Source organism: Maylandia zebra, linkage group LG7 (genome assembly GCF_041146795.1).
Source record: "Maylandia zebra isolate NMK-2024a linkage group LG7, Mzebra_GT3a, whole genome shotgun sequence".
NCBI classification, from domain to species: domain Eukaryota; kingdom Metazoa; phylum Chordata; class Actinopteri; order Cichliformes; family Cichlidae; genus Maylandia; species Maylandia zebra.
The window spans coordinates 10,184,650-10,210,904 of record NC_135173.1 but is presented as its reverse complement, the minus strand read 5'-3'; the positions used below and the strand labels follow the sequence as shown (position 1 = coordinate 10,210,904).

At 39.3% G+C, this 26,255-nt stretch overlaps 1 protein-coding gene and 1 long non-coding RNA gene across 3 annotated transcripts in view; one reads left to right on the top strand and one right to left on the bottom strand.

Moving 5' to 3' along the window:
- shank3a (SH3 and multiple ankyrin repeat domains 3a) overlaps positions 1-26,255 on the bottom strand; it is a 245,793-nt gene that overhangs the window by 212,417 nt on the left and 7,121 nt on the right. Inside the window, exon 1 of one of the 2 annotated variants that reach the window (XM_076885709.1) lies at positions 4,868-5,302. The exons of the other annotated variant lie outside the window; for it this stretch is intronic. The gene's annotated coding sequence lies outside the window, so the exon portion shown is untranslated. Of the gene's footprint in view, positions 1-4,867; positions 5,303-26,255 lie in introns of those variants that run through there. 2 annotated transcript variants of the gene reach the window in all.
- Positions 4,925-22,322, top strand: LOC143419347 (uncharacterized). The gene is made up of 3 exons (XR_013099302.1): positions 4,925-5,019; positions 5,127-5,283; positions 22,162-22,322. It is a non-coding gene; the product is annotated as an uncharacterized LOC143419347 (long non-coding RNA).

Sequence of the window (26,255 nt, the reverse complement as noted above, 5' to 3'; positions counted from 1 at the left end):
TCCAATAAATACATTAAAACTTTCTAGTTCTTACTTATTCCACACTCTTTATTGCTGTTCATCAAGATTTAGAGATTTTCCTAAAAACTGTTGCATGACCAAAGAGCCGTGTGGTATGTGGTATGGCAAAACTAGTTCTCCACCTTTGGCAGGGTCTGGTTAGAATGTCCTTGCAGTGAATCATTAGAGCAGAAAAAAGATTTCAGTGGGGCATTGAGTATTTGTTTCACCGGAAAATGGATGATCTCATCTGACCAATACAGAAGTCCACAACAAAGCTTTGCAAAACTCAACATTTTGACATTTCCTAAGAATTAGGACTTAATTGTGGCAGATAAAAGTTGTTCACAATGCATCTTAGTCCTTAATAGCGCTCTTAACACTTAATGCGTAATAAAGCATGTTTGATACATGTGTTTTTTGAGTTTTTGAGATTTGTACATTTTCAGTGTGATTTCGTTTCTCACTGAAAACCATAATCAAAGTGCACAATGCATTTTTAAGCAATAAATTGAAAAATGTATTACAAGACAAAACCAAACAATGCTGGATGTTGCAAATATGATGCTAATAGTTAAATATGTAAATCAATTTCTGACAGTTCAAAATACACTCCATTAAAGAAAACAGAATTGTATGGCAATTATTTCATGATTAATACTTTAAAGGGTTATGGTGGAAAACTGTTAAGTACAGTGAAGAGAACTTATAAGAAGCATATGAGTTTAAGGAGAGAAAGGCAAAGTTTTGAGAGAGTTATGAGAGTGCACAGGAATGATGTCGACATTTTTCTCTATCCAGGTGAGGACATGCAGTTCACATAATCCTGTTAATTCTTCCTTTAAAGCCGCAAAAGATCCAATCACCAAAGTGACATGCTTGAAGATGTGTTAATGCAACATCAACTCAAGCACTAATTAAGATATTCCACCGTATAGGTTAAGTGGCAGGGAAAAAAACAACGGAGAGCACGTCAGGGATGACGAGAAAGTGACTGGAGAAAATCCGTCCCGGTCAACCACCCAAACATCAATAACGGGAACCTTATACAGCGCTTCCCTATACCCGTCGAACTCCCGCAGGCATAAAGAAATTACGGAGGCTATTACTTATCACCTGACCAAAGATATGGCTCCCATCAACACTGTGCAAAACGAGGGATTTAGGAAAATGATCAACACCCTAGACAAACGCTACACAGTGCCGTCCCGCAACTATTTTTCTATTGTTGCACTACCTGCTCTATACACGCAGTGTCGAGCAACAGTGGAGACGGAATTTCAAGCAGTACAACATTTTGCGGCAACGACAAAATGTGAGACATTTGTTGTTTTTATGTTTATTTATTGTTTTTATGTTCAGTCTCAAATGTTACGAAGTTGATGTGCAGTTAATAAGCGCAATAAATATTTATACTGGAAAAGAAAATCGTGAGAGAATCGTGATCTCAATTCTAAGCAAAAAAATCGTGATTCCCATTTTATGCAAAATCGTGCAGCCCTACTGACTAGTATATATGAACTCCCCACCAAAAAGTGCACATGTCAACATCTGATGTTAACACTGATAACATCTGCAAAAATGCAGATGTACTACTTGCCACAATCCCAAAGTACAAACTCAACTTCATATTTTGCCTGTGACTCACACAGCACTGAACAGGTGATATAGTTTTCACATCCACAAGTGCATAAAGGTCTGTTTGGCTCTGAGGAATGTAAACTTTGCAATCAAACAGTGAGAGTGAGGGCGAGGGTGCATGTAGACCTCTGGATTTCAATGACTACTAGACTACGGTGCCCTCAGCTCTCCTCAACTCTCCAGAGTATCATCAGAGTCTATCTGTAGCAGGTGGCGCACCTACCCGTCTGCATACATTAAGTGGTCAATGCATCGACAGCATAAGGTTGGCTATCCTTTGGACCTTTTTTACATCATTTTAACTGGCAGATATCTTCACTGTCATTTTTCATGCCAGAAGTAGCGTTCATTGGGTAATATTAGTGTAAGAAGCCTAGCTATAATAAATATTGATATCAGATAACAGCTGAGGTGACAAGGTTAGCACACTGTACATAGCTGCTGTAAATATCGATTGCATGTGGAAGTATATTGTCTAGTTTCACTTATCTTTGACATCTCCATAACAAATGGACAAAGTCTGATGGATAATAAGCTTCAGGATAGGATAGCCTGCTGATTGCATTGCATTGCATTAAAGACAAACTGAATGTAATTTAGCCTTCATTTAACAACCTGTACTTACAAATTTGGGAATCGGGGATGTATAAAAAACTGACCTGCATTAAAGGCTTAACCTAATTTTTTAAAACAAAGTTCTGATAATTATGAGGCCAAAAATAAATTTTCATACTTATCACACATTTTTTCCTTTAGTTTTAGTTCAAAATGACTGCACTGAACCGTGAGAAATTCAACTTGTAATAGTGAGAAGATGTTACATTTTCTGTAGAAACTGGGTCATATAACCTCATGTGCAACAACAGATGTCATCATAGTATATACACATGAGAAAAATCTCAAATGTCAAAGAGCTCACTTTCTAACAGCTGCATACATTTCTCTCCTCAGGGTCATTTTCAAGACTGTAGACACATACCGCTCAAGAGACACATAGGATGATGTAATTATATTAAGGCCTAGGAAAGTGACATCCTCTGGTTCCCTTCAAGTCCATCACCTGTTTGAGATCTATGTGACAAGATAGACTGGAGAGGAAAAGACCGAATGAGACAGAGAAAGACTATTGCTGTGCAAGGCAGTTGATCTGTAATGCTGCTAGAGTCTTTGGTGTCTGCGTGTCAAATGCCAGTGCACTCCATAGGAATACGATAACGAGGGTTGTGCACAGAGGGAATGCCAAATGAGATATCAAACACAGAAGAGAGCTAAGAAACGCCGAGCACAGCACTGAACCATTTAATAAGACATAGACAGAATGGCTGCCTACCTACATTGTACTTCAGTACTGCTATTCATCTGGGCTGTGACAATACACAACCTGGCACAGGACATACCATGACATGAATACCGCAGCATACATTCACAGTCCTGTGATGATATGCTTAGCTAAAGTGCATTTGGCATTTAGTGATAGTTCACCGTCCAATGATCTCATTAAAACCCTCTAAGCCTAGGACTAAAGATTGTCTCGCAGATTTTGTTACAGTGATTGATAGTGCCATTAAGTTTCCTCCCTGTGCACTTTTTCTGGAAACTCAACAGCGAACTGTATTCCCTGTATCGATTAACATTTAACACTGACATTATTTTACTTCATATCTGCTAATCTATACTTGTCCGAAAAGGTAAAGATCATTGATTATTTGCCAAAAATAATCGAATTAATTGATCAGGAAGAAGAGTAGAAATAGATTGCACCTTTGCCTTAAACTCTGCCTTTAACCTGCCTAACTATCTAAAGAAATGCAGTTGCGTACGTTTACAGAAACCAAAATGTAAGCACACCTTCTAGCTATCTAATAATAAACGAAAAGTCAACCCATGCCTCGGTGCCTTGTTCTGCAAGTCACAATGAACACGGCAGCCCCAAATTATGAACATTTTTCTGAGTCATCAAATAACAGCTGACAAGCTCAGCTAGATCAATGCAGGCAGGGAGCTAAGTGTCATGGAGTGACAACACACATAGAATGTCAGGGACGATTTTGAGCCAAATGTATCATTTGTTGCCAAAATGTGGGTGACCTAACAGTTATCTAATGCTTCACACACAGAGACAGAACATCTGAGCTGTTACTGCTGTTCCGCTAAGGTTTAGATCCAGCAACTATTCAAATACATCCATAAAAAGCAAATACCATGCCTTATTTAAATTAACCATGGTAAGGAGTCTATGAATGTTTGAATACACCTGTGCACATGGCTTTAAAAAAAAAAAATCGGGGTCACTTCACAGCTTTAGGTAGGCACACATTTTAATGGTGAGAGTAAATCTAAAAATATTGAATAATTCTGATGCTTGAGTAAAGAACAGCAGTTAGATAAGGTTTATGTAACATAACGGGGTACTCTCAACCAGGGGCCAACCAGGGATTGAGGAAAAAATATAAATTTGGGCCCCACCACTTTAACACTGTAAATCATACCAACACTAAAAATATAACACTGTGCAGACATAGATCACTAATTTGCTTAGATAAATGGGGCGATTGTGGCTCAAGAGTTGGCAGTTCGTCTTGTAATCAGAAGGTTGCTGCCGGTTCAAGCCCCGGCTCGGACAGTCTCGGTCGTTGTGTCCTTGGGCAAGACACTTCACCCGTTGCCTACTGTTGATGGCCAGAGGGGCCGATGGCGCGATATGGCAGCCTTGCTTCTGTCAGTCTGCCCCAGGGCAGCCGTGGCTAAAACTGTAGCTGCCTCCACAAGTGTGTGAATGTGAGAGTGAATGAATAGTGGAATTGTAAAGCGCTTTGGGTGCCTAGAAAAGCGCTATATAAATGCAATCCATTATTATTATCATTATAAAAAAACGTTTTAAAAAATCGCTTAAGGTTGATGAGATATGTGCAAGTTTTTTGTTTACATTTTAATATTTTTCATTATAACATTATTGATTTTCTTTTGTTTGTTTTTATATTGATTGGTACCGTACACCAAATGCAAATAGAAATGAAGTATAAAATAAACTTTTGGATAAACGTTTAAATTCTCAAATATAAAAAAGTGTAAAGAAAATTAATATTGCTTAAACATTTTTATTGATATTATTAGGTATTGGTAAATACAGCTTTAATAACACTTTGGATATCCATTTTCAAGCAAAGCATAGTTAACTAAAATATGTCCCTGAATTTTATTCACAAGCTCACATAAGAGAACTCACCTCCTCCTTCAGATATCAGTGGGGCTGGTCCTGTGTCAGAAGTATACGTATGGAGAGATGGGAGAGAGACAGCTAATCCTGAGCCAGAGGTTCCATTTGCCTGGCCTGGCATCGCATGTTGGCTAAACTTGTAACTGGTTGTTAGGAATGAAGTAAGCTAACTAATAATAGGAAATTCAAGTCATTTCTTTCATGTGGACTTAGTTTACTGTGAGTTTAATTTCCAACCTGCCTTTTCCTTTTCTTTTTTAAAACCCAGACTTTAATCTGAGCCATGCTGTTGTCCTCCTGGAGAGGTTTCGTTATAGCACTCGGCGTCTGCTAGGGGCGCGTGCACCTGGACCAGACCATATCATGAAATAGAAAGGGGGAGGCGGGGTCAGAGGCTGACTGGATTTTGTGAGTCGTCGAAAAACGTAAGTAAATAATGTTACGAATCAAATTAGTCTATAAGTACCCTGTGAAGCAAACAATATTTTATGGTGATAGGCTAATCGTTTAAAAAAGGACTAATTGATCCATGGAATCGAGGTATTTACTTGTTCCCTGAGTGCTGTTAGGGATGTGTGATTGAAACTTAGATATTTATATTTTTGTTTCTTTTAGTGATTAATTTAAACTTCTTTAAATATATATTTATTGGGCTGTTGTTATTTACTTTTCAGCATATAAGTAAATAAATAAGTCCGCAGTTATTATTCAAGAAAAAATGCTTTGCTTGCTAGATATGTCCAAAATATTTAATCTGATCTAATTTGTACATGAAAGATGTGAAGCTTTTTGCTCTAACTGCTGAAAATTGACAGAGAATAATTTAACAAGATTAAGAGCTGTGGAATTTTTTAAACTTTATTTATTTTACTCGATGGTTATTTGTTTTATAAATTCCTGGTAAACGTTGCTACTTTCCTACCGTTTGATCTAACCAATATGCATGCCACTCCGTGGCAGCCGTCATCTTAGTAACAACCTTGCTATACTAATGAGAAGTGACAGCTGGCTGTGCAGTAAGACAACATGCAAAATATCAGAAGAAACCATTGTATGAAGTTGTATCAAATTGCAACTGTCACTAATTTAAAAAATTAGAACTGTGTCTGACTTTGACACATATGTGTTATTTCATTCTTAAAGTGTAAGAATATTAACAGTAAAAACTAATAATGTGATATCAATTCATTCTAGAACAACAAAGTGCATTTCATTAAATAAATTAATTACTTTCAGCTAGTCTTATATTGAAACGACTGTGCAAAATGACTAAACCCCTTCATCATTTCCAAAAACAATTATGACATTAACACTGAGGATTTGTTTACTTCACTTTAATCTTCACTTTAAGGTTAGCTGACCAATCGATGCTAACCTGTTGATTAATATTCCCAAATAAGTGTAAAATGTCCAAACAGTCAGCATTAGTAATTGTTTATCTTGCCTTTGAAGTTGAAATTAGCTAATAACCTTACCAAGTAAAAAAAGAGGCTATATCTGAAAGGCATGTAGAAATGAGAGTTGGTGATGGACCCACTCCCCACCAGAATAAGAGCAGAGGCATTTTAAATTTGAAAAGCCAGTGGATAACATCACTGAGTTAATTTATCACCAGTTTAATTCTTAGGTGAATAAAAAAAAAAGGAGAAAACTAATGCAGCAATTATCCCAGATTTTTTACAGGATCTTCCCGGAAGAACTGTTTTAGTTGCATATTACCATCCAGCAAATCTAAAGATATGTTTTCCCATTATATTACCATTACTTCCAACTGGTGCCAGCTGAAGAAATCAGTTTGAATTGCTGATGCAGTCACAGTTACCTCACTACGTATTTTTCATATGAATTTTTGTTCTAATATTTGGTATTTCTTTACCAATATTTCTGCATCAATACTGCAACAGTAAAGTCTAAACATATCCACAAATTCCTTCTCATTTATAATAATACAGTGTCTACGAAAACATCCCAGAATGAAAAAGATATAACGCCGCAGCCGGGTGAGCTTGAAATAAAATAAATAAATCAAAGTTTAAAAAACGGATCCTTCTTCACAGTTGACTTAGCATTCTGTTTTCCCTGAGGTTGAAGGTGGTTTGCTCTAAAAGATTCATAAATATAAAATTCACCTTAGGAAGTGAAATAGCTAACTGTCTGTATACCGTACACCCTACAGCTTAAGTCATTGATCTCCTCTTCCTTCAACTTACTGTCAGATCAAAGAGACTAAGTTGGAAAAATACAAATGTACTAGCCTCTAAAGATTTTGAATGCACGGTATTGTTTCAAGCAGGTGACTGGGTGTGTATCTGTGATATTGTGCTCAAGAGTGTGACAAAGTAAAACAGGAGAACACATGAATACATCTTTGTATTTTAAGATGATGCCAAAGGGAAAGGCTCCAGCATCCCTGCGATCCTGATAAGGATAAGCATGTCTGGATGGATGGATGGATGGATGGATGGATGGATGGATGGATCATCCCAAAGTCAATAATTCCCAGGTGTTACCTGTACATAGTTTTATAATACCTATGCCAATATTACAAAAACAAAAAAGAGGACATTCCAAAAATGAGGTTTCCAGCTGTTATCTTGTAAGCATACTTGCACACAAAATATTTATTTTGAATTTTGAATATCCTTTTTACTCAAAATGAACCAAGAAAATCAAATCTACCATTAAATGGAGAGATTACAGATGTGGCAAGCTAAATATATTACAACAACATTTTCTGTGCCATCAAAGCCTGTCCACTGTATTGATACAGTGAATTCAACATTCAGCACCGTCTTATTCAAAGCAATGCACCTCGGTCTACATACTCTGAAGAAAAGCCTGATGCCACTGCCTTAGTTCATGCTTACCAGAGCAGAACAATGAGAATGAATGACCTTGACTATCAGATGTAGACATGGGGTTATTGGAGGGTCATATATAAAGCATGTGCTTGATTCTGCCAGCGATTATAATTGCCTTGGGCCTGAAGGCAGCCTGCAATGAGGTGGGTTGCAGGAGAATATGATGCCATTTAAACACAATAATGACCATAGTACAATGCCCTCTCAACTATCTCATAGCTACTCAAATGATTGAAATTCACACCATGTCACATTAGCATATCAAGCCTTTAGTATTCAGCTAAACTCTGGCTGCATAAAGCAACAGAGGGCAGAGGTTTGCTCTCTGAGTGGTTAGTATATGGAGACAGATGGCTTTGAGAGCCCAGTGTTAGCCTTGGCTGCAGAACCCCGACAACAGATCTTGTGATGTGGCACATTGGTCCTTTGCTGCTCATTTAGACACATGGGACCACTAAGATAAACACGGATACAGACATTCCTCTGTGCTCCCTTGGCAGTGTGGGCAGCACACTGGGCAGTTGTACAGGACACCTCCACCCCACCAATTCACCTCCTTTCCCCTCTTGTACTCGATTCTCTCTCTGATTCGTCATCTCTACAGATCTGTGCTGAACCATTGCCCAGAAAGCAGTGCAAAGACAAGATGTGTCTAAACCTTTGTACCTTTCTGCTGATATGAACTACTCAGTGTACTCACAAAAAGAGTGTGGAACATGAAGTTGTCGTGCTTGTTACACTAGGATGCAACCTTGAGTTGAATAAGTGGTTAAGATACAGATGGATCACATTTGGTTGTTTCTATGCCAACTCATGCTTCTTCTCATCCTGTCTATCACCATGACGGAGAAATGGCTCCAACTCTGCTCTGATGAGGGCTCTTCCATTTCCTTAATTGCACTTTGTGGAGTTGAGGAGTGAGGAGAGAGGAGATGCAAATGGAGAGGAAATAAATGTGTGCGATAGTCTGAAGTTAGTTTTATCAAGTGGTGAGCTTGAAAGATGAATGAATGGATGCTGCACTTCCACAATTGCATCTATGCATGTGACAGTTTCCCATAGAATTTGAGGGATCAGTAGATGACATCATAAATCTTGGTTTTATCACATTGTGTGTGATATATCAAACATAGTAGAATATACCATAGATTCTATAAACTATAATATTAAATGGCACAGTGGAACAATATGTGTGTATCAATTTTCTTATTTAAAGAAATACATTTAACTTAAAATTGGCACTAGGGAACTGATGGTTTGCCATTTGACTGAAATTGCTTCTTGTAAAAAACAACTTATACAGTTACAGAGATGGTAGTGGTGTGTGATACTGCAATTTTTGGTATCAATCAGATGCCAAGTAAACACAGGACCAGTATTGCCGATACCAATACAGATAATTCAACTTATGATGGTAGTTTATCTAGGAGAGAGTGGTGTGTCATGATTTATGAGATTAATCGTCATCAATTTGCCAACTCTGAACACATTTTAATGACTACTAAATCACTTTCCAGAATAATTAGTTAACACAATAAGACACACCTTTTAGCTAGCTTGTATTTTTTGGAGACCTGGATTGTATGTGTCTGTCTTTGTCTCTGACCTGATGGTCTGGGTCTGGGTCCATCCGAGGGATTTACTTCCTCCTCTCTTCATTTGTTTTGCTGCTTGTTCTCGTTTCACGGTCTTTCATTTCTTTATACACATTGATGGTGTTGCAACAGTAGAGAATTTTCTTCCAGCACACTTCACTGTTTGCTTTCATCTACAGCTGTAAACTTCTTCTGAACAATGCTACGCTTCCTCACATGTCAAAGCTGAGTGCCGCTCAATCACATGAGTGTCAGAACAAACTGTGGCTACATGAGAGGAGCAGAGTTTGCACAGACGTGTCTATTTTCAGATCACTGGGAGCAATGCCCTGAACTTAGGGGAGAAAAACAAAGTATCAGCCTGATTCTGTATATTATACCATAGTCCTATAAGTTATACTTGAATCTAAACTGCTGACTGTTAATGGATGGATTAAGGATATCGTTTTGGATCTCATGAATATCCTTAAAAATATAATCGAGTTATTGTAATTACCACGGAGAAGTCATGAGTCACCCTCATGTCTTTATATTTTACTTTCAAAGAGATATACTATCTTGTAGTATGGCTATAAGAAAATATGTAGACACACTACAAGCAAAGTAATAGTTCCCCAGGCTTTCTGAAGGTCTTCCAAAGTTTTCTTTGGACATTGGCTTTCTTTTCACTCACTTTTAGTCTAGTCCTTGTACCTGATCATTTTCAAAGGAATGTTTTGTTTGCTTGTTTGTTAAGCCACTTAAATGAAAATAACTCATCTGAAGGCCATGTTCTTCGGAAATAGGAGAAAATACAGTAAAGTCCTAACACAGGACCTGAGATCTGGCGAGCTGATCCATCTGCTTTTTGCTGAAGCCTCATCTAAAATGGTCTCTCTAGAAGTGTGGCTGTCAAGAAGCCATGTATATAGGGAGGAAGTCAGGAAGGTAAAAAAGTGTCTACTGTTCAGCCATCCATAAACCATGGTAAGAGCTCTGTCATGCTTTGGGGCTGTATGTCAGCCAGTGGGGTTGGGGATCTTGTCAATTTTGATCCACCATGCAATGCCATCTGGGAAGGGTCTGATTGGCAGCAGTTTCATGTTTCAGAATGACAATGATCTCAAATACACAACCAGGACAGTAAAAGTACATCTGGATGCAGAAACACACAATGGTAAATGGACTGATTCTTATATAGCGCTTTTCTACTCTCCCAGAGTACTCAAAGCGCTCTATAACATATATATAACCCTCATTCACCACTTGTACAAGCACTTCTATACACAAGTGCAAACTAACCTGCATTCACACGCATTCACACTCCGATGAACGCATCGGAGTTTGGGGTTAGTATCTTGCCCAAGGATACTTGACATGCAGACTGGGGAAGCTAAGGATCGAACCACCGACCTTCCGATCAGTAGGATCATGGATTGGTCTTCCCAAACAGTATTGAAACAGTGTGGGAGAGTTGGTCATACCAAATACTGACTTTCAAGCTTGGTAGAACTGTACACTATCACTTTTTTATGTTTGCACTTCTCAATAAATTATTGCACCTATTTTCTATTTTCCCATTCAAATAAAAATCAATTGAAGGTGGCCCAAAACATTTGCACACTAGTCTATAGTAAATGTATAGTTACATATAAACATTTCACACAGTTTAAAACTGACTCCAAACTGAACATCCCTTCAACAAGCTCTTCCAATTTAAGACCAAACAATACAGCAGCCTCAGTCCTTTACATTTTAGTGAATGGGCTACTCCTTCATTACAGTTTCAATTATAGCTGGCGTGTTGCATTATTTCTCTTTACTGGTTCTTTTGTCAATGGGTTGGATGTAAATGGAGTGGGACAACTGTGACTGATCTGTGAGCACACGCATTGAGAAGGTTAGTGTTAGCAGGGAGTGTTTATACTAAAGATATTGATCAGTTGTTGTGATGTCAAGAGAAGCAAGCATGACAACAAGACACATTGATCACAGCTAACTGGGGAAACACTGTATCAGATGACATCTTTCCTCTGTGAGGTTTATATTCCACACACAACCACTCAAAACACAGACGCGGAGAAAGAAAGAATTAATGAATGGAGAAAGAAAAGGAGCATAAAGAGCGAACAGCATGCAGATGAGGAACACAAGGGCGGAGAAATGGAAGGAAATATATGACTTGCACCTGGCAGGAAGAAATTAATTGTTTATGAAGGTGGAGAAAAAAATTGAACAAATAATGGAAAAGAAACCAAGTAATATAAAGTCAGATAACAGGATTAGAAGAGAGATGGGGCTCTGGTTGCTTGTGAATATGTGGCTGAGGATGAAGATAAAGGGCTAATAAATATGGAAAATGTGTTGCTTAAATTTTTTTAAAATAACAGAGGGCTGACGGATAGAGTGTCAAAAAATGAGAACCGGAGCAGAAATGAAAGTGGCAGCTTTTAGAGGGAAGCGGGACAAACCAAATCACAGAGTTCATCTCCTGGCTTTAAACCGATCCAAGTGTCTTCCTCTGTTAATCCATCATCAACTGTTCTCACATCCATGCTGCCAGGCTGGAATCTGTGTAGTCCTCGGTGAATAAACAACCTGATAAATGAAGGTCAGACCCAGAAAAAATGCCCAGGCTCACAACTGTTGCTGTGTGGCCAAAGGGGCCCATGTTAACCATTTACTCACTTTGCAATATTTGGATATAGTATGTCACTGTGTTTAAACAGCCATTTTCCCATCTGTGTTGTCACTTCCTTTCATATTTATTAAGGAGCTTGGATTAATTAATGCAAAAGAGATTCAATTTTGTGTTCATCTTGTCTCCGACACACTGAAGTGTTTCTGATAGCCCGTTTTGAGAGGTGAGAACAGCTGGTGGTGTAAATAAATTGGACTGTACTTTTTTCCCCCCTCTGTGTGTGTTTGTGCCTGTGTGTGTATTGTGCACAAAGATAGAAAAGTGGTGTTACTGTTTGGCTCAGTGTTCAGTCATGCAGAACACAGAAACAGCAATCAAACAGAAAGGTAGGAACAAACCACCATGAATACACCTGCTGTCACACATTTGACTAGATTTCAGTGTCTGGCCCACATCAAGGATGTACTATGTAAATATATGTAGCAACCTGACAGTATGGTTGGCTATGAAAGAACCCTATTCATGTGGGTTGTGAGTTTAGCAAGCAATACAGACTGTTGGTCATCTTGCTTTTTAAGTTTATTTTATTGTTTAGTTACATGAATAAAGTCTATTTTTCACTTTGTGGTGAACAAAGCATTTTGTTGAACCTTTTCCAGATCAGTTGCATTTCACATAAAAGCAAATCAGTGGTTTGCAGAAAAATGCATAAAAGGGGTGCCTGCAGATGAGCCTGGACCCCTCTGAGAGCCACCTGAACTGAATTTAGAGATGAATTAGAACTGATTAAACTAATTAATAATAATTATGCTCTATGAACTATTTTAAAGGTTCTCTTAGTTCTTAGTTCTTACAAGAGCTTCAAGAATGTATGCTCGTTTTTCCTGAGCAAACCCACCGTCACTGTAAGCGCTGACCTGAACCAACTCTGACATGGTTGTCACTAAAGGCTTTTACGCAAGTCTGTGCAAACTCTTAATGACACATTCAAATTCAGTTACATGCACTTATGCAAACACACACACACACACAGTCTCTTGCTACACCAGTAATAATTGCCTGATTAGGCTTATCACCAGCATCAGACTTCAACGCATCACTACAGGGAACAACCATACCCATGATGATGATAATGGAAATGGAGAGTACTTATCACCAACCATGAAAAAGACTGATTACAGTCATTATTAGTTATGATGACTCAGACTGATTAATAATTTAAATAATCAAGTCGCTCGATCTTGGTGGATTACAATCTTTACTCAATATATTGTCATTGGTTCGAAATCATTTCTTTTGTAAACCATGTCCAAGTGTTTGCTATTGGCTGTGGAAAAATGGGATTTGAGTGTTATTCAGCGAATCAAACAAATTCAATACATGGTTTCAGCTTTAACTCAAATCAGCTTTTCTACTGACCTTTACTTGCAATGCGTAGAAAATGTGTGTATGTGTGTGTGTTTTGCGTCTCCACTGACAGATCGTTAAAGTAGCTGGGCCAAATGATGTGCTTCCTCATTAGCCTCATTATGCTGAACCCTTGTTTTGTTAATTGACATAAAAACAAACACTCGCTCATGAAAGAGGAGCTGCCAGTAATCTTCTGTCTCCACCCCATGTTTTTGTTTTGGCGTGTGTGTGTGTGTGTGTGTGTGTGTGTGTGTGTGTGTGTGTGTGTGTGTGTGTGTGTGTGTGTGCTTTGTAACTGAGAGCCAACAGACTGAAGATTCATACTTTGTATAGATCTGTCATTCATCCCAAATTTCTTTTCTTGAATTTCATTCATACAAAAAGCAATAGCTTACTGGATGTGTGTGATAGTTGGACTTATTTTCTAAGGTAACCGTTCAGAGCTTGGCTGAGCCACCTTTCAGTTGAAACAATTTCAATTTCAGGTTATGTGATTGTATTACGGGGGGACAAAAATACAAACACAAGCATTTATGCTCCTGTGAAGCTGAGAGTTAGAAGTCACAGGTCAATATGTCAAATTGTGTTTTTTCTTGAATGAGAATCCCCTTAACATAAGGTGGAGAAGCATGGCTACTAGTTTCCATGGAGACCCTGCAGCTTTTCTGTTAGTTTCATATCTCTCACACACAGAAAGACCCGATCAATACTAACTATCAGCGCAATATGAAAGTGAGCGTTGTAATGATTGCTGAGTGGAAATAAGTGATCACTTGCACCACATAAATACCCTCTCAGCACTATACAGAAACACCTATACTGTCTGCCATATATTCTATACGAAGATTTGCACATTTTTGTTATTGACACTGATGCGAATTTCTAGATATGACTCCTGCCCCTAATCAAGTAATGTCTCTAAATAGCTTTTTTACTTTTTCTATATCCCATTTCTCCCTTTCAAAAAACAAAACAAACAACAAAAAAACCCCTACATTGCGGCAGACTGAACTCACATTTTGAGGCTTCAAAATGGGGGTTTGAGAAGCAATGTGTGGCATCATATTGGCTGGTTATACACAGTCTTTGGCTCTGCTACACAAAAACTGTGGAAAAATGGTTCAATGAACACAACAAAGAGCCCAAGGCATTGACTTGACCTCAAAACTCCCCAGATCCCAATCCAATTGAGTCTCCACAGGGTGTTCTGGAGCAAGTCAGATCCACCACCCTGCCCTTCAGCCAATAATACTTAATTTATCCAATCACAGTTCTATCCATTTGTAGAATTATCTGCCCAGGAGATAGTGCTTCCACCTAGCCCTACAAAATCCTAAGTGCATGGTGCTTGACATGGATGATGTTGTGTCAGTGGAACGCTGAATACTGCAGACAGTGGCTGCAGTGGTTACTTTTCAGCTTCTCTTTTAGTTTTTCGTAACTTAAAACTTTGCTCTTCTCTGTAGGTGGCAGATGGACAAACAAGAACACAAGCAAGTGTAGCTCGCAAACCATTTGTGCCACATATACAGTTAAGACCACTTGAAAAATGGCAAAAAGAAAATCATATTTTGTATTGTTGGATCTTAACAAGGTTCCAAGTAGAGCTTCAATATGCAAGAAGAAGAAATGGGAGTGAGACAAAATATTTTTTTTGAGCACGCAGTTTATTGAAAACTACACTTAAAGTGAAACAGGCTGTTTTACAGCTAATCAAAAGTTTAGGACCACGTGCCTTTAAAAGGCAAAATCTGTGCAAAAATGTGGATTCATTGTCTTTTGTGTCAGGTATTCACACTGTCATGACGTTCTGAAGGCAAAAAAACTTTCCCTTTTTGAATGTGGTCAGATTGTTGAACTGCATAAGTAGCATCTCTCACAGCTCGGCATCGCTGCTGAGGTGGGAAGCAGTAAGACAGTCATTTGGAATTTCTTAAATGATCCCGAGGGTTATGGAACAAAAAGTCAAGTGGAAGACCCAAAAACATTTCACCAGCAGTGAGCCAGAGGATCCAACTGGCTGTCCGTCAAGACACCCGATCATCCACCCAAATTAAGGCCATTACTGGTGTCGACTGCAGCCCCATAACCATCAGACGGCACCTGAGACTGAAGGGCTTCAAAAACAAAAAATGTCTTCAAAAGCCTTCTTTCCTTGACCGCCACAGAACTTTGGACTTTTCAAGAGTGCACCAAACATGGGACATTGAAAGGCTGAAGAAAGTTTTATTCTCTGATGAGAAAAAATGTAACCTTGATGTTTCTAATGGTTTCCAGCATTACTGGCATGACAAACAGATTCCACCTGAGATGTTTTCTACGTGCCACAGTGGAGGGGGAGCCATAATGGTCTGGGGTGCTTTTTCCTTCAGTGGAATGATGGAACTTCAGGAGGTGCAGGGGGGTCAAACAGCCACTGGCTATGTCCAGATGTTGCAGAGAGCATCCCTCATGACTGGTGGTCCTCGTCTCTGTGGTAATGATTCGATTTTTTAACAGGACAATGCTACAGTACACAATGCCTGCACGACAAGGGACTTCTGCCAGGAGAATAAGATGACTCTTTTGGACATCCTGTATGTTTCTCTGATCTAAATCCAATTGAGAACCTTTGGGGATGGATTGTAAAGGAAGTTTACAAAAATGGACAATGGTTCCAGACAGTAGATGCCCTAGGTAGGTGCGGCTGTCTTCACTACTTGGAGAAATGTTCCCACTCACCTCATGGAAACGCTTGTGTCAAGCATGCCGCAGTGAATTTTTTATTTATTTTCAAGTAATCTTAAACTTTTTGATCAGGACTGTATCGGACACTGGGGCATCTGAAGCTGGTCACAGACTCCCCATGTTCTACCACATGTGAACCATAATTTCCCACACAAGATCCAAACAATCTGCTACCAACTACCCCATACCAGACATAACAGGACCCATAATAGGTCTCATAGCATAGACATGAAACCTCTGTTTTGCCACCACAAGGGTAACCTATACAATATATTACTAATATATTACAGTAATGTAATATCTGTGGTGATAAGTTAATCAGTGTAACATTTGCTTGTCTGCTTACCAAGTTTGGGGTTCTCTGTATAGATCTTCTGTTCTGCCAGTGCTCTGTTTGGGTTTCTTTTCCATGCCCACTTTCTCAGTCTAAACCATTTAATATTCCCAAAAAAAACAAAAAAAAACAAAAAACGTTTGAAGAGGACTTTGAGTGATTTCTTGGAAAAGTCACAAGCATACAGAGACACATAGGCAAAGGCTGGACTGAATACTCTCATTGGAACTTCAGCAGCATTGTTTGATTTGTTGCGATGGTGACAAATACATTGGAAAAGAGCCCGGGAGAGAAATGAGATTTTTGTGGGAAATGTTTAATCTCTTTCACATGTGGTGCCAGATGTCACTACACTACACACTGACAGAAACACACACACACACACACACACACACACACACACACACACACACACACACACACACACACACACACACACACACACACACACACTTGTATGCACCTGTGTATCCAATTCTTATGAGGACACTGCATTGACTTATCTTAATTTTGTGAAAACGCGGTAGTCCTTTTAAAACGTGATTAATTTTTATGGACTTTAGTCCACATTAAAAAAAAGAAACATTCCTTGAGTAACACAAGGCGTGTACTACATGAGTAACACCTTGACCATGCAGACACACAAAGAGAACAGGAAGTCGAATGGAAATCGTTTCAAATCGTTGTGATTGAACAGGGAATGATTTATTACCCACCCATCCTTGCTTGTGTAAAAAGGTGACTTCTTGTAACTCAACAAATACAAGCTCACATGAAGTCATGTAGTGCCAACTGAAATTTGATTGACATTTCCTAAGCGTCTCCAGAACATACAAACAAAGCAAGCCTTCAGCAATGTCGACCAGCACATTCAATAACAGCCACGCAATCACAGAGAGACGCAAGCGCAATGACACGAGAGTCCTAGATGATAAGTAGGGTGACAGACAGGGCAAAGGACGCTTTTTGTACCCAGACGTCCTTTGAGAATAAAGGAGAAAGAGAGGGAAATTTGTCAAAGGAATATTTCTGAACCAAAATGTGCTCTTGGACAAGAGAAGCTTTTGTTTTTCAGCCTGAAAAGAAGAGGTGTTAAGCTCCAATTATAGGAACGTGGCTAAGTTGGATTAAAATTTTTATTTTTCGTCGCTCTAAATACTGTACTTTGGTAGAATTTTGGGGGTTAATTGTGCCAGGCTTTTCATTTTTGGTGACTGCATTTATGTGACAGTTAGCAGACTTGCATTTTTGCTACCTTTGTAACTGATATGAATACTTTTTTCACCATTGGAAAATAGTGGCAGAAGAGTAAATCAAAAACAGCTTTGTGTTGGAATCAGAACAGGTGCTGTTTCAATGTGTTAAGCTACAAAAAATATGCTGGAGGGGCGTTAAAGTAAAGAGGCTATTACTTTGAGCTTCTACACACCTGTAAACCTTAGCGACTGCGTCTTACTCGATTCTGGTGAAATCATGTTGACAAAATGTGCCAGGTAACAAACAAAAACAGATGTTTTAACACCTGTCAAAGTCAGTAGTAGTTCTCGCTGCAGTATCACATTTTGCCACGATGAACAAACATGTACACACAAACTAACTAAAGGTCATAACAACAGCTACACTACCACAAGTTGAAAAACAACCTAAATACCTAATGTAGCTTCATATGATGTGATCCGGATATATACTGTATGCTGTGTATATGTGCGTGTGTGTGTGGGTGGGTGTATTTGTTCATTTATCCCCTCGGTTGTCTATGGCAGAATCCCTATCTGAATCTTCACGCTGGTGAATAAGCTCATTAAAGTCATCACTCCTAGCAGTCCAGCTAATCAAAGACTACCAATTACTATCCACAATACAAAGCCTGCACTCATATAAAATGGACATGTAGTTCTGCTTCATATCCTTTCAACCAGGGATTGCCAGACTGTGGAGCTAGGCACTGATGAGCCTAACGGGACCCTGATTTACTTCACTGGCCTTTAATAATGGAACAGATGAAGTAATAGTTGAAAGCTTTTCCATTATCGTCATGATAAATAATACATAAATGATGTCAATAAGCATTGAGTATTGACAGTCAGTCGTGCACTTGTGGCAAACACGTGTATTCATACACATTAATTAAGTGCCACACATGCTCAAAATATTACTATAAAAGACCAATGCAGCGGGAGAGACAATACCTCAAGGTCTCTCTTCCTCTCTTTCTCTGTCTTTCTTTTGCTTCTTGCTGCAGAGCTTTCACCAGGTCGCTATGGTAACTTGGGTTTCCTGCCAAGATCACTTCCAATGCACCAGATCTGACATTCCTCCTTTCTCCATTTCCTCTTTTCCCCCTCCCTGTCCATCACTCTGCCTTTTCTTCGTCTTCTCACCGCTCTATGATTCACCTGGTTGTCGCAGAGTGACAGTCGTATAAGTAATCCACCTCAAACTCCTGCTGACATCAGTTGAACTCAGGTATCCCTCAATAGTCATTTCACTCACCTGTCTCACAAAAATGGATCAGTTGGTTGCGTGTATTCTGTTTAATAAACTCCACATAGATTAAATAAAATCCTTTGGTGGACAATTCTGCAATATCTTGTACCTGAACACATACCCGTATTCACTTGTGAGAAATTCTAACTACTAATGGACTTTATCTACAGATAAAGTAACATGTACGCTTCTGTTTCTCAACTCATAAAAACCACAACAAACAGATGTGTGCATCCCTTTAGGAGTTTAATTACCTGTGTTAATCGGTGTAATTGTGTTAGATGTTTTGGGAGTAGAAGTCTAATCAAAGTGTGATTATTAAAGCATTTCTCTTCACTGGTTTTCCAGGGTAAAGACTTCTCAAGGGTCCTGACTCCAACAGGGAAATCAAACTCCTTGTCCCTTGTTTCCCTCGAAACCAAGTGACCTTAATGTCAGTGACTGTGTTGCAACAGAGTACAATAACTTCTAGTTGCTTCACAACTTCAGTTCATGAAACTCAGAAAACTGGCCTTTTTAAACTGAAATAAAAGGTCTGGCATTATAGATTCCTTGTCTATTTTTGACCACTTAAAGTGCTTTATACTACTATTCATCATCTTTCAGTTGTTCCCTTATTCACATGGGGTCACCACAATGGATGGATCCAGATATTTGATCTGATACATATTATTATGGTGGATGCTATTTCCAACACAAGCTTTCCGGGTGTGTGTCTCCTCCCACTCTCAAACTGAGAATCTTTTGCATTTTGGGTGACCCACTGCTTTACACTATTATAGTCACCTAGTCACACAAACCGTAAACTATCCAAAAGATGGGCATAGTTTATAGGTCTAAAAAAATAATCTCTTAAACTTGAGTTCTTATGCATGGGCAGCAGAGGAAGACTGGTAGTAAAAAAAGACTTTACCTCTCACTTGAGAAGTAAAATGCAAAAATGCTCAATCTGAAACATCATGGTGTTAGGATGCCTGGGTTGTTGACCCAGGGTTTTGAGTTTATTATATTATTTATCATTTCTAGTCTTTGGTTTCTTTGTTAGAGTTCTGTCTTATGGTTTATGTCTCTGTGTAATCCTTAGTTGCTATATCCCCGTGTCCAGTCAGTGTCTGTGTCTGCCCTGGTCCCACGTCTCTGTTCCCTCTGTTGTAGTGCCTGCCTGTGAGTCTGTGTCTGTAAGCTCAGTCTGTGTTATGTTTCCTGTTTTACTTTGAAAGTCCATGTCTCATGTAAATGCATCTGGTTTTGCTTCCTTTGTCTTGTTAGGCCTGATTTGCCCCAGCTGTGTTTCCCTCCTGTTGCCCATTCCCTGATTGCTCCCTCCCTGTGTTTCAGTTTGTCGGTGTCGCGATCTACCCTTATCTTGCTGTGTGGTCTGTTTGTGTAAAGTTTACCTTGGAGTCTTAGTTTTGCTACCCTTTTGAGTTCATGTTCTGCCTCCGAGTGTCTGCACATTGGGTCCTCCTACTACCATTCCTGCCTTCACACAGCCTTCACATAATAAATGGTGGTTGCAAACATCGTTTTTTTATACAGTCCAAGTAGCAAAAACACTCACAAGTATTTTGCTCACGGACACTTAGATATGCAGACAGGACATCGATCCACCCCCACACTACCTCCTGATCAACAGCCACCCTTAAGTGGAAAAGGAGATGAGTGTTTTGTATTTATTACATTTTGCAGTTGTTGATATACTATAGAAAAAAAACTGTTAATACATGAGGGAGAAATTATTTTAGTAAAGCTGCTGCTCTGAAAAGTAAAGCCCTTGAGAGTTTTTTCTTTAAAATTTAATAAGAAGAAATGTTTTACGAACTCAAAATACACTCAAAAAATTTCTCAAAACAGCTTAACCATGAATATTACTATCAAATTCATCATGTATTTGGACAAAGAGGTAAACACTACAAGGAAGTGTACAAAATAAAAGACAAACCAAACACACAACCCATTACCAAATGTTGCACATTTACATATTTGCTTTGGTTTAAAACAAAAGATCTCTGTGTCTCTCAAAAATCACATCACCAATTATAATTTGTCCTAAGTCTAAAACTTCTGACAGCAGGAAGTTTTCAGTGGCCTTGGTGTTCTGACCTCGATGTCCAGGGCTGTCACTTAGTAACAAATGCAGCACAGGACATTCAGAGGACAGAATCAGACTGAGGGACACACTTAATAAAAGACACAGTAAGCGCTGACCTACACATGCACCAAAACTTTTGAAGGAACAGCTGTTCTGCAACTATGTGCTGAGGTCAACAGGCTGACAGACTAACTGAATGCATAGATGCATGCATGTGAGCATAAGGATAAGGCTAATATACAATAGCAGAGCCACTATAAGTATATTGCCTTATAACCTGAATTCTGTTTCATAACCTTTACCCTGTGGGAGACCATTTTGCTAATGAGAACTGCAAAAAAACCCACCTTATATGCAATTACTTTTCTAGGTTTTCTAAGGGAGCATGGCGACTTTACAAGGACAAGCCCTCTCTCTCCATCTGTCCTTTTCCACTGCTTCTATTCTGTCTCATTTTTTCTTTTCCCCCCTCTCCCCCATAGACACACCAAGTGTGCTGTTAAGCACTAATTACTCCTCCTATCAGCCTTCCTAGTTTGGTGCTGTTGAGCCACTGAGAGACAGTGATCTGCTGCCTCTATAGGGATTATCTGGACCTCTGCCTGGCTATAGATGAGAGAGTATGAGACCTCTGCCTACCAATGTCTGTCCAGTGGCCACTTCTGGCAGAACAGAGACAGACAATGAAGGCACAACTTGGGCCCAGATCTGATAAAGAGAAATACAACTGAGATATGTGACAGAGACAGATTAATCAGGGAGGTAGGGCTGTGTTTGCCCTGCCCAAATATAGATTTCAGAATCTAAAGCTAAGCAGCTGTCAGTTGTGCATTACCCTGTTATCAGTGTATAAATGTAAAAATGGACTTACTGATCTCAAGGTCACTGAAAAGACAAATGCATGGAGAAAATGTTCTAAAAATTAAAAACTGTTCAAAAACAGGATGTGAAAGGAATTAAGGCAAATCTATATTAATGAACAGCCAACTCCCAGAGCTACGTCAGACTTATGTATATCACCCTATGAGACATGACTAAGTGTCATATGTTGTTTTTATTTCTTTTTGCAGAAAAAACTTTGTGCAGCCCCCACCCTAAAAAAAGAGAAAAGAAATCCAACTGGAAGGCCAGAAGAGCAGTAATGAGTTTCTCTGTTTTCTTTGTTTTTGGCCAACAGCTGAATCGTGATCAGAGTGAGCGTGCTACCAAGGCACAGACTGTAGAAAACTGCAAAGATGAGACACATTTTCCAACTCTATGCAGAGGGCAAGACTTCAAAGGCAAACACCCAGGACTCAGCTTCAACACTGTTAATTAAGTAAGATCATTTCATATGAACAAAACACAATAATTCAGTCAGAAACAGTCTGCAATCATCAAATTCCTATTACTGATTTTCTTCCATTTGTAATGGCTAGGCATTGTTAATACTGTTGATATTGAAGGTGTAACAACCGTATTGTTTTATGTGCCCCCCTGTTGTTCTCTGTAATTGGATTTACTTCATTCCCAGTTTGTTTGTGTGCACAATCATGCACGACTGTTGTCTGTCTGCCTATTCCTTTGTCTGTTTCTATGGGTACCTGGCTTTGTGTGTCCTTTCCTTCCAGCATATTCGGTGTCTGTCTGTCTATCACTACATCCTGTTTCTATGTATGGAAACCTCAGGAGCAGAAGCTGCGAGATTCTCAGAGAACTTGTCCAAAATCTCTGCAGTATGTAAATTGCAGCCTCTCAATCAATGTCCAACTGTGCTTTTTTTTTTTTTTTCATTTCTGAGCCCAACCACACTGAGGCCCGTGACTTCTTTCTGCCTGTAAACAGCAGGTTGGAGCTGCTACTGAGCCTTCCATCGGCTCCATGATAGCTCAGGCTAATGTTCCAGCTCTCACTGATTATAATTGAGCTATTTAATTATGTTAACTAGTGGGGCTTTTAATAAGGGGGCATCAGGTTGATGAAAAATTCGACCATCTGAAAACAAGAGCAGTTATTCTGTGTATAAAGCTTTGCTGAGACTTCAACCCTACACAGACACACTAGGCCATGGTGTACAGAGTCAAAGATGATATATGTGACACAAAAAAAGCAAGCCTGTAAACATTAAAACATGAGCTGTCAAAGTAAGATTAATTTCATTCATGCCTGTGGTTAAACAAGCAGTCAAGTTTAGCACTGAAGAACTCCAGATGTGTGGGTTATTTCCTTTTAACTTGACAAACCAGTCAGGGACATATAGCCACTTATCACCCGAAAAGGCAGACCAACAACTGCTCACAGTATGCAACCTGCAGATCAGATGTTTCAGTGCTAATTACTGTGAGAAACTTGAGAACAACCTAGAAGCAAACACTAGGTAAATAGCAGGGCCGCCAACTGGGTTGCACAGATATTTCACTGAACAACTGCTGTGGCACAACGATGTGTGAAATGCCGCTGCATACTGCACAAAGGTGATAGAGTGCCAGCCGGTCTATTTGCCTAAGGTGTAACTTCTGTTCTGCTGGTGTCATAGTGGAGAGTGAAATCATCACAAAAATTGTTGCTCTGTTGTCAGGAGATACACTGGAGTTAAGCACCAGTGCCCCACAGAGGTGTTTCCATAGGTCAGGGGTCTCGAACTCCAGTCCTCGAGGGCCACTGTCCTTAGCAAGACTCTGTAGAACTTGACTGCCTGCTGAGGTGGCAATTCAGCCATTTGATTCATGTTACAGCAGCTCATAAGAGAATGAACATGGTGCAATAAAAGTACTTTTAGAAGTACATTTTTCTAAACACTTACATTTAGTTAAATTTACTTGAGTAGGGTTAGTGGTTGCCACCTCAGAATGCAGTCAAGTTCTATACTCTTGCTAATGACATACTAATTTTATTCAGGTGTGTTGCAACAGGGACGCATGGAAAAGTTTCAGGACACCAGCCCTTAAGGACTGGAGTTCGAGACCCCTGCCATAGGTGGATGTCACACAGGAGACTAACAGAAAGGCCCCAGTGGTGGAAGTGTAGCAGAAAGAAGAGCCTGACATGTTGACCAACTACCTGTTTTTTTCACACAGCTATCCTCAACTTACTGTATTTATAATTATTATCCTTCTTCTTTTAGGCTCCGATGAACCTTGTATCTTTATATCAGTTCTACAACACGGTTCATGCAAGAGTTCTATGACTGAGAACATTGCATTCAATTAACGAAGGCAAGAGTTACCAGAGAAAAAGCAAAACGTTTACGCCTCTATTCCAGTGCGATGATCTGAGGGAAATTAAATGATGTGGCCGTTGCAAGAGAATTACATTAGAAAACAATCAATGGGTTTATTAAGCCTCTTGTTCTATTGATCACTTGCACGATTAATAGATGTAAACAAACTTCTCATCTACCAACAGTAGCATTCATCAATCACGTGTGCGAAATATTGAATGAGTACGTCTACCACATTCAATCAATAGTAACACTGCTGTTACATGCAACAGTAACAGAGGGCTGCTAAATGAAAAAGTAAAAAAATTCATGGAGGTAAAAAATCAACTCACGTTTCACGTTAATCTTACACTGCTTGCACTTGCATATGTGTTGCTGGTGGTCTTCAATTTTTGGTTGTCCCTTGAAGGTCTAGACAAAAAGCAATTAGTTATCTGCTTCCCTGGTTAAATGATAAAATTATTGGCTCGAGAATCTTACATGTGAAAAAACTCCAAACAGTAGATTTATTAACTCCACGTGAAAAAGCTGCAAAAGCTCAGGGGATCTTATTTCAGCAAGCTTTCTGTAAGTCTCAGTTATTCCAAGTTATTATTTTTTGCAGATGCCATCTCTTAAATGCCTCCCCGTAGGACATCCCTGTTTTAATACTGTTTCAGAACTGTTTTTCAAATTTTGTTGCTGACAAGATAAATATCATCAATATTTCAGTCATTATTCCCTGCGCGGGTATCGATAGAGCTAATCCTGCTTAACAAGTTCACACTCCTCTCTCTGATCACCTCAGTGGAACGTGTCATAACCACTGTCTCATTTACTTTGTTAAACAGGTTCTGGTTACTGTCAGACCCTGGCCTTAGCTGGCTATTGTCAGTGAATCGCTCACCTTTGGAAATACTGTTAACACTTTCGGGCCTGTACTACAAACTGGATCTGGATCCATATCAGCAGTAGTATATTAACAATTTCAATGTTACTTCCTGGCTCTAATTTTTTGAGTAGTTCTAAATCTACCTCCCCCCCTCACCAAAGAATCTCTCTTAAGGGCACTAAATATTATTTCTGTGCCATAACAGATGGCAGATATTGACATTTTTATTATCTTGGTTCTTGACTCAACCTTTTAAAAAGTAGACTCGATGATTAACATTCATCTATCTGTGCTCTCTACTGGTTTAAACATCCATCTAACTCAAATGTGAATTTGTTTTAGATTTTTTAAATCAATGACTTAATTACTGCAATTCTTGCGACACTTGGTTTCATCAAGAAGCAATAAAGATCATCCAACTTGTTGCAGTCTGTCTTCTTACTATAAGACCAAGCCCGGGGGGCTCATGACGCCAGCGCTGGCCTCTCTAAAGTTACTTAAAAGACTCTGTATAGTGGGTACAAGTCTTCTGGATCTTCTACAGTCTCTTATGTTGATTAAGTGGTGCCTTTTATTTTTTTCAGCTTTAACACAATAATATTTATTTGCACTCAAACCTGGGAAATGTTTTATTTTTTAACATTAGAGCAACGTTTTAATTTTGTATATTTTATTGGGGTTCTCGGGGCATTGTGCTTTTTTATTATGTTTGGTACTTCCATTTGCTTCCACTTATCGTTTACAGGGTCGCAGGGGGCGCTGGAGCCTATCCCAGCTGTCATAGGGCGAGAGGCAGGGTACACCCTGGACAGGTCGCCAGTCTGTCGCAGGGCTAACACATAGAGACACAGAAAACCATTTGCACTCACAAATTCACACCTATGGGCAATTTAGATTGACCAATTAACCTATCCCCACTACTGCATGTTTTTGGACTGTGGGAGGAAGCCGGAGTACCCGGGGAGAACCCACGCAAACACGGGGAGAACATGCAAACTCCACACAGAAAGACCCCAGCCTGATGGTGGAATTGAACTCAGGACCTTCTTGCTGTGCAGCAACAGTGCTAACCACCGTGCCACCGTGCCTTTTCTAACTTGTTTGAAAAAATTTTTGAGAAAGACATAAGACATGCAGAAGAGTTGGTTTTACTTGTCCACATTAGGGTCATTCTGATGTTAAATGTTAAATCAGTCCTAGA